Source organism: Salarias fasciatus, chromosome 3, assembly GCF_902148845.1.
Source record: "Salarias fasciatus chromosome 3, fSalaFa1.1, whole genome shotgun sequence".
In the NCBI taxonomy this organism is placed as follows: domain Eukaryota; kingdom Metazoa; phylum Chordata; class Actinopteri; order Blenniiformes; family Blenniidae; genus Salarias; species Salarias fasciatus.
The window spans coordinates 1,526,027-1,535,527 of record NC_043747.1 but is presented as its reverse complement, the minus strand read 5'-3'; the positions used below and the strand labels follow the sequence as shown (position 1 = coordinate 1,535,527).

General features: G+C 47.5%; 1 long non-coding RNA gene across 2 annotated transcripts in view; it reads right to left on the bottom strand.

Moving 5' to 3' along the window:
- The window catches only part of LOC115385873 (uncharacterized), an 18,781-nt gene extending 9,668 nt beyond the window's left edge, over positions 1–9,113 (bottom strand). The window contains exons 1-2 of one of the 2 annotated variants that reach the window (XR_003931198.1): positions 9,086–9,113; positions 1,869–1,872 (exon numbers count right to left, since the gene is read on the bottom strand). This is a non-coding gene — a long non-coding RNA (uncharacterized LOC115385873). Of the gene's footprint in view, positions 1–1,868; positions 1,873–6,953; positions 6,982–9,085 lie in introns of those variants that run through there. The other variant, XR_003931197.1, reaches the window with a different exon arrangement.
- Positions 9,114–9,501: the final 388 nt, after the last annotated feature.

Genomic DNA, 9,501 nt, shown 5'->3' with positions numbered 1-9,501 from the left:
GGGGAGTGGACCCCACGGTGACCCGCTGGGACAGGCCTGGAGCTTCCCTCTCAGGGGAATGCTCTGGAGCTTGGATGCCCAGTGGAGGCGCACCCGGGGCGGGCCTCCCTATAGAGGGAGAACCAGGGGCAACCAGAGCATCAAGACGCCCCCGGAGCTGGATAAAATGCCTCGGTCTTAAACAAATGAATCACACCTTGTGTATTGTTGGATGATTTTACTCATTCATTGGTTGTGGTGCATGGATGGCGGTCGTGGATGCTATCTCCGGCCGTGTCCGAAGTCTGTCCCCTGAATGGCTCCAAGACCCGGGAGGACAGCCGCTGCAGGGTGACGGTGACCTGACGCCCCTGCAACGGTGAGGCTTGTGCCTCAGCCGAGGTTCCTGGCTGATCATCAGAGGGCCTCTCCTGGCAGCTGAGTGCTACAAAGCACTGGCGCATCTTACGGGCCCTCTGGACCGTCTGATAGAGCACGTAAAAGCGCTCCTGTGTGGCCACGCTGTGGCATATGAATTTGGCTACACTGTCTCTGACTAATGGGTCTTGGTTCTTCTCAAAGTTCTGGAAACAGAGAAGAGACACGGGTAAACGACGAGTGTGTGTGTGAGACGGGAGGCTGGCTGACAGGTTGACTCATGTAGGTGCAAACAGCGGTGCGGAGGTCGAGAAAGCTGGTGCTTCGGTGGAGCCCCATGGACTTCCAGGCCCGCAGCATATGCCTCACGAGGTCCTTTGCTGGTCCTCTGCCGAACCCACTGAAAAAGTACGGATTTCTGGCGAGCGGTACAAAAGCTCGATCCATCGCCGACACCAGCCATACTCCTCGGCGTTGAGATATATCTGTGCTACGCTGTACGTGGCCACCGTTTTGTGTCTGGACACCGATGGATGAGAGTTAAAAACCACCGAGTGCGTGTGGATGAAGCTCTCCGCCAGAGAGAGGGCAGGGGGGACTCTCACGTCAACCAAGTAGCCGATGTCCTCGTCCCTGGCGGCGCTTAAGACCTCTTTCACGGTCATGTTGGTCAGCACCCCGGACCTGTGACCGTAGAGGGCTCCAAGGTAGGCTGCCATGTGCCCGAGGAGATCATACCTCGCTCGGCGGCAGGTGAACGGGGCCCACTCCACCGCATCTACACGGAGGTGCATGGTCAGGGAGCAGCGACGGATGGAGGAGGCTGTGAAGGTGTGTGACATCGAATACTGACCAAGCAGCGATGTCATCCTGGCTCTGGCTAGATCCAGGCACCTCATGAGATCCTCCAGGTGGCGGTACTTCTGAGCTTTGACTTTCTGCTGGTGGATTGAGATGAGGCGGCTCAGGTCACAGTTGGCTTTCTGCAGCTTGTTGATGACAGTTCGCATCAGGCGCCCGGGGACGCGGCTGTTGGGGGGCGGCATGCTTTGGAAGTACGTGGCGAAGGAGAGTGCGTTGGCCAGATACATGGCGACCGTGGTCACCTTCTTCCCCACAGCCTCGAGAACGATGGTGAAGCTGTGGGAACACAACCGTGAACAAGCCCGACTCTAACACGGTGTGTAAAATAGCCACGCAAACTCACCGCCTCAGGTGTTGGGCGTTTGCTAGAAACGCCCAGTCCCAGTATCGGGACCCATCCCAGCCGGTCATCATGAAGGCAATGAATATCCTTGCCCTGGTGGCATGGGTGATTTAATTTTCACGTACTTTGGGAGTGCCAGCCGGCCGGAATATGTAGTCCTGGTACGCGTCCAGATAGTCCCCTGCATTGGGAGAGAGAATTCCAAATGAATAGGTAAAACTATCTCTTACATTCACATTTCCAGCATTAAAAGTCAGATGTCGTGAAGACCCACCGACTCCGGGAGGGAAGGGAATGATGTGACGGGGCTGCCGCGCTTCCGCTCCTGGAAGAGGCTCTGCAGAGTCAGGTGCACCTCCACCTTCCGCTCCTCGGGCTGTAAGAAAGAACGAAAGTCATGTGCAGAGAAAGCAGAGGCATTTCTTTCAGAGTGAGTATCCACAAACTTCATCATTTGACTGGCTGACGAGCTGATCAATATTCTCTCGGATGGCGTCTCGATGACGGAATGACCACGGTATGGTGCTTGGCATCTCCTCCCGGGCGTGGTGCGGCCTGGGGCGTCGGCTCTCGGAAGAGGTGGTGTCCGGGCTGGCCTGGGGCTCCGGCTCCTGGCCGGCCTGCCTCTCCGGACTGGCGCGGGGCTCCGCCTCGTTGCTGGCCTGATCGGGGCGGGTCAGGTCCAGGCGCAAGACCATCGGTGGACAGGGACCGGTGGCCCTCGGAATGGCTAACCGATCCACGGCCGCTTTCCGGCTGGACCTGAGCAGCAGCTCTCATTTGGCTTTGGTGGTCATTTCGCGGTGCGAACTCAGGACGTGTTTTCTCACGTGGAGGGGCGAGGCTCCACAGCCCGGCACTGGGCAGCTCCCGGCCGGTATCAAAAAATTCCCCGTCGCCATATCGCACAATATCACTCTCTCTTCTCTGTTGTTGACGCGGTGGACGTGTCTGATGTGCAAGGCGATGCAGTTCAGCCTCTTGGCGCACAGGGGACAGGCCACCGGGTGCTTAGGCCTGGTCATTTTGTCTGGGGGAAAAAGAAAATGCACAACTTTGGTAAAACAGCGAGCGAAGTGCTCCAAAGTGTGAGCTAAGAAACTCTGAAACAAACTTGTTTTGTCCCGGTCGACAGAGCACGCTTCCTCACTGCGAGCGTGTGTCAGCACAAGTCCGCAAAGGAAGCTGCATCACTGGGAGTCCCCCTTTAAAGACAGTCTGAGTGGGAACCAATTAAGGTTCCGGCCCGCCCGTCAGAAACAACCAATCCCTGAGGGACCAGCCCCAGTGGGACTTAAAACCACCCCTGACGGAGCTGGACCGTCACCAACCAAGCCCACGCAGACGGAGCTGGACCCTCACCGACCGGCCCCTCAGAAACACGTTCCCTGAACGACAGCGGCGGTCGGAAGACTCCCTCAGGTCATTTATTCATTTCGGCATCTCCGTCAGCGTAAACCCCAACCCCTCTCTCGTGCACGCAGCAGACTGCGAGGACTGTGATGAGCCTGTCAGAAAATTTAAGTTCTACAGTACGGAGGAGGGAAACATAGTTAAATGTCTTAGAAATTGACCTCCGCATTTGATAATCAGACAGCTTATTCATGTGTGTGATTCTTTCTGTTTTGTGTTTGTTTTTTTGTTTTGTTTTTTTGAGCAGATAGTGTAACAAACACAAGCTGCTTATTTAAATCACTAAATATCTTAAATCATTGTTTTTGTCCACAGATTGGATAGATAGTTTACACCAGAATAAAAACATGTTTAGCTGTGATTAGGAAAAGTTTCATTATACGTCCGCTCTGCCCGCTCTGAAGGCACAGACTCCTCAAATTTTTTTCTTTAAATTTTTGTTAATTTTTATTAAATATTTTATTATATTTCACTGTTGTTTACATCAACTAGGTTGGTGCAAATCCAAATCTGCGCTCTCGCCGCGGCAAAAAAACAAACAACAAAAAAACCTACATCCGAGTGCGCTATGACACAGTGGGGAACATTGGACCCGGGGAACATAGGGATGACCCCGACCAGATCATGTGACCAGGCAGCATTTGATCAAACCAGTCGCCTTTCATTATAATTATAACTGTGCAAATCCTGGCGCTGATGCCGGCTGCGGCGCGACGATTTGCAGTTTTATAATTACAATGAAAGGCGACTGGTTTGATCAAACGCCGCCTGGTCACATGATCTGGTCACATGACCAGACAGCCGCTCGAGCTGCGCGCTTGGAGCTAAGCTACTCGGTTCAAACAGAACGCCAAACATGAAACTCCAGCTAAGTTATCCACCTCTAACCTGTCAGTCACCATAATCACACCGTTTGTCCTCCAGTCTCCCGCCTGCTACGTGAGGAGAAGTGGCGCAGCCAGCACAAAAAAAACTGTGCAAATCGTCGCGCTGCAGTCGGCTTCGTTGAACTACGATTCCCAGAATGCCTTGGGGACCGGTCACATGACCAGACAGCCACTAAGCGCTCGTAGCTAAGCTACTCGGTTTAAACAGGACGTCAAAAAACTGTGCAAATCGTTGCGCCGCAGCCGCATCGTGATTAAAAGAAAAAGAGGCTTTTGGCTGAGTTGGTAAACAGCTTACAGTCAAGTCGACACCGACCAACTCGGCTACTTGAAAGCCTCCCCTGCGAGGCTGACTTGGCTTGATGCCAACTTGGCTTTGATGCCGACTTGACTGTATCCCGGGGGCGGTGCCGAGTTGGCCAGGGCCGACTTGGATTGGTGCTGACCTGACTGTATCCCCCGAACAGGACAAGGGGAAAAGACAAAAAAAAAAACAACAACAAAAAAAAGAACTGCAATGGGAAACAGATGGAATGTTGGACGGAATATTCTCAGAGCAAAGATGTGTAAACTTGTGATTTGTAAATAGGATTGAACATCAACATTTGACTGAACCTGAGGAATATTATTGAATCTAAGTTTGTTTTGCCATACTCTTGTGTTGAGAATTATTATCAAATAAGAAGTGTTGCTAGCTGTTGCCAAAGCTGTCCGTCCCTGGGAGTGGGATCCCTCCATACTGTGGTTCTCCCCAAGATTTCTTCTTTTCCCACTGTGTTTTTGGAGTTTTTTCTTGCCGGATGTGAGGGTCTAAGGCGGTGGTTGCTTCATTTTGTTTCGTTACTGTGAAGTTGACATATTAACATTATGCTTATTCACTGTTTTTATTTTTACCAACCAATGTAACATCTTGAAGCCGTCTGAGGCAACTGTTGTTGTGATACTGGGCTATAGAAAAATAAATTGATTGATTGCTTGATTGATTGAAGTGGAGTTTCTCTTTTTCAGAACTTATTTCTTGAGTTTAGGAATACCTTTAGAAGCTTATTCTGCAGGTCTTCATGTGATTTGACTTGGCATCACTGCTCAGTTTCAGCTTCTGGGTCGCTGCTGCTGTCACTTGTGTTTACTCCGTGTATCGTCCCTGGTTTATGAACATTTTTTTCCATACCGACAACTGATTTGGATTACGGACCTCGGACTGAATGGTGGAGACGACCGGTTTTGACCACGGACTGTATTGCGACACCAATTTGAGGAAGACAGACATTGGAAAGCCGGCGAAGCCGGTAGCTGGGTCAGCCAAGCTAAGCTACCTAGCTAAACTAGCTGGCGAGGCTACCAGCTGGCCGCGTAACAACAACAAGACGTGATGCCACCCAAGAAAATTCCAACGATCGAGGAGATGGAGGACATCAAAAAATCCCTCGATTTTCTGGGTGAGAAAATCGAGGGATTTGAAGACTTCAAGCATTGAAGTCTTCAAAGAGTGGATGGAAAATATGTTCATAAAATCAACACAGAAGTTCATGTACATTTGTGGTGATTTTAACATCGACCTCTTAAATCCAAAGAAACATAAAATGACAGATGACTTCATAAACTCAATGTTTAGTATGGGTTTGTATCCTACTATCACCAGACCTAGCAGGATCACTTGTCACAGTGCCACCTTAATTGATAGTTTATTCACTAACATCATGGAAAATAATACAGAGAGCGGACTACTATTAACTGATATTAGTGACCATCTGCCTATTTCTAATGTATATTACTATAACTATAGTAGGAAGAAGAATACCAAAAATTACAAATATATAAGAGTGAAAACAGAAGAGGCCATGATGGCACTAAAAAATGACTTAATGACACAGGACTGGAATGTGGTTTATAAAGAGAAAGATATTGATAAGGCACATGACAAATTTCTAAGTATATTCAATACATTATATGACAAATATTGTCCTATTAAGAAATACAGTGTTATTCAAAAACACACATATAGTCCATGGGTCACAAAGGGGCTGCAAAATGCCTGTAAAAAGAAAAACTTATTATACAGGCAATTCTTAAAGCATCAAACTATAGAGGCAGATGAAAAGTATAAAAAATATAAAAATAAATTAAATAACATTATGAGGACAAGTAAGAAAGAATATTATAATTAAAGCCGCAAGCGGCATTGGTCGGGACCAAGCCTCTCTGCCGGCCCGCGACTGAGACATCCACCCACTAACATGCAACTTGTTAGCATATCCCATCGACGAAGATGTAGCTGCTAGCATCTCTCATCCACTAACATGGAGTTGTTAGCATCTCCCATCCACTAACATGGAGTTGCCAGCATCTCCTATCCACTAACATGTAGCTGTTAGCATGTCCCATCCACTAACATGGAGCTGTTAGCATCTGTCATCCACTAACATGAACTTGTAAGCATCTGTCACCAACTAACATACAGTTGTTAGCATCTCCCATCCACTAACATGGAGTTGTTAGCATGTCCCATCCACTAACATGGAGCCGTTAGTTTCTCCCATCTGCTTTTGACAGTCACTGAATGAAGGCACTGAGTGTCAGAGTGTGATTGACAGCTGCTCTCAGTTGTGTAACTGCACCGTATGCCCATATATGGTCATGTCCGTTAGAGTGGAGAGAGGAGAAAATAAAAGTTTCTGTTTGGGAAACAACTACTCCTTGTTCCTTTCCTGTGTGGCAAAACTGAACAAAAAATATCACGTTTGATAGGAAAATTTATTGTCTTTCAGTTGGTGAGGCTTTCAGAGCAGTCAGACTTTTAGTTTGGACCGTAGAGGCCTCAGTTTGTGAGAAGCGCAAGATTTTTCCCCATCCTGCTCCATTATAACTGAGAGCAAAAAAAATGCAGAGCGCACACCTTTTCATACCTGTGAAAACATACATGTAACATGATATTTTCCCCACTTAAGTAACATCATCTTGTTCGGGAGAACCTGGTGAGGCTTTACGTGTGCTCGGTTTGTTGATAGGAGTCACAGTATAGCCACAATCTCCAGTTGTTCGAGGTGCTGAAAAAAGGCGACTTTTTTCTTTTTTTTCCCCATTATAACGGATGAGGGCCGCAGCAAGGCAGGATTTCAGCCTTCCAACTTTGAGCGCTAATAAAATCCACACCGTTAGACTTTTCACAAAGTTGTTCACAACTTTTATAGAGAAAACTGTCCTCTTTCATGTCGCGTGACTCTTATGTCTGTACGACAAACTTTCTCGGAGGAGATAATTTTTTCGTGAGGCGTGATTTTGAGCAAAATTTTACATTGAAAGGGAAATAGCGCACTTCCTGTTGGATTTAGGTCAGGGGTGTCAGCACGTGAAATGTAGATCTTGATGAGACGAACACGTCAACGTCGGTTTGATCTCTCTACGACGTTGCTTCGGGCCGTGGCGACAATTTTACTGTTTCTTGGTGGCGCTAGAGAACAGATGGGGATAATCTTCCCATTTTATAAAATTTTTCGCCGGTCAAGATGTGTGTGCCAAATTTGGTGAGTTTTCGTGCATGTCTAGGGGGTCAAATTTGCGTTTACTTGGTAGGTCAGTATAATTAAAGCCGCAAGCGGCATTGGTCGGGACCGAGCCTCCTTGCCAGTCCACGACTGCGACGTCCACCCACTGACATGGGAGTTGTTAGCATGTCCCATCCACTAACATGGAGCTGTTACCATCTGTCATCCATTAACATGCAGCTGTTAGCATGTCTCACTCACAAACATGGGAGGTGTTAGCATCTCCCATCCACTAACATGGAGTTGTTAGCATCTCCCATCCACTAACATGGAGTAGTTAGCATCTCCCATCCACTAACATGGAGTTGTTAGCATTTCCCGTCGACTAGCAAGGAGTTGTTAGCATCTCCCATCCACTAACATGTAGCTGTTAGCACCTATCACCCACTAACATGGAGATGTTAGCATATCCCATCCACTAACATGTAGCTGTTAGCATCTCCCATCCACTAACATATAGCTGTTAGCATCTCTCACCCACTAACATGGAGTTGTTAGCATCTCTCACCCACTAACATGTAGCTGTTAGCATATCCCATCCACTAACATGTAGCTGTTAGCATCTGTCATCGGCTAACATGGAGTTGTTAGCATCTTCCATCCACTAACATGTAGCTGTTAGCATCTTTCATCCACTAACATGTAGCTGTTAGCATCTCCCATCCACTAACATACAGCTGTTAGCATCTCTCATCCACTAACATGGAGTTGTTAGCATCTCTCACCCACTAACATGTAGCTGTTAGCATCTCCCATCAACCAACATGTAGCTGTTAGCACCTGTCATCCACTAACATGGAGTTGTTAGTCGCTCCCATCCACTAACATGTAGCTGTTAGCATCTCTCATCCACTAACATGGAGTTCTTAGCATGTCCCATCCACTAACATGGAGCTGTTAGCATGTCCAATCCACTAACATGGAGCTGTTAGCATCTGTCATCCACTAACATGGAGTTCTTAGCAGCTCCCATCCACTAACATGTAGCTGTTAGCATGTCCCATCCACTAACATGGAGCTGTTAGCATGTCCAATCCACTAACATGGAGCTGGTAGCATCTGTCATCCACTAACATGGAGTTGTTAGCATGTCCCATCCATTCACATGGAGCTGTTAGCTTCTCCCATCTGGTTTTGACAGTCACTGAATGAAGGCACTGAGTGTCAGAGTGTGATTGACAGCTGCTGTCAGTTGTGTAACTGCACCGTATGCCCATATATGGTCATGTCCGTTAGAGTGGAGGGAGGAGAAAATAAAAGTTTCTGTTTGGGAAACAACTGCTCCTTGTTCCTTTCCTGTGTGGCAAAATTGAACAAAAAATATCACGTTTGATTGGAAAATTTGTTGTCTTTCAGTTGGTGAGGCTTTCAGAGCAGTCAGACTTTTAGTTTGGACTGCAGAGGCCTCAGTTTGTGAGAAGCGCAAGATTTTTCCCCATCCGGCTCCATTATAACCGAGAGCAAAAAAAATGCAGAGCGCACACCTTTTCATACCTGTGAAAACGTACATATAACATGATATTTTCCCCACTTATGTTACAACATCTTGTTCGGGGGAACCTGGTGAGGCTTTACGTGTGCTCGGTTTGTTGATAGGAGTCACGGTTTAGCCACACTCGACGCTTGTTCGAGGTGCTGAAAAAAGGCAACTTTTTCCGTTTTTTCCCCATTATAACGGATGAGGGCCGGAGCAAGGCAGGATTTCAGCCTTCCAACTTTGAACGCTAATAAAATCCACACCGTAAGACTTTTGACAAAGTTGTTCACAACTTTTGTAGAAAAATTTGTCCTCTATCACGTCACGTGACTCGTATGTGGACAAACGGTCTTGGAGGAGGTAATTTTTTCATGAGGATTGATTTTGAGCAAAATTTTACTTTGAAAGGGAAATAGCGCACTTCCTGTTAGATTTAGGTCAGGTGTGTCAGCGCGTGAATTTTAGATCTCGATGAGACAAACGCGTGAGTGTTGGTTTGATCTCTCTACGACATTCTTGCGGGCCGTAGCGACAATTTTACTGCTTCTAGGTGGCGCTAGAGAGCATATGGGGTTAATTTTTACATTTTATAAAATTTTTCGCCGGTCATGACAT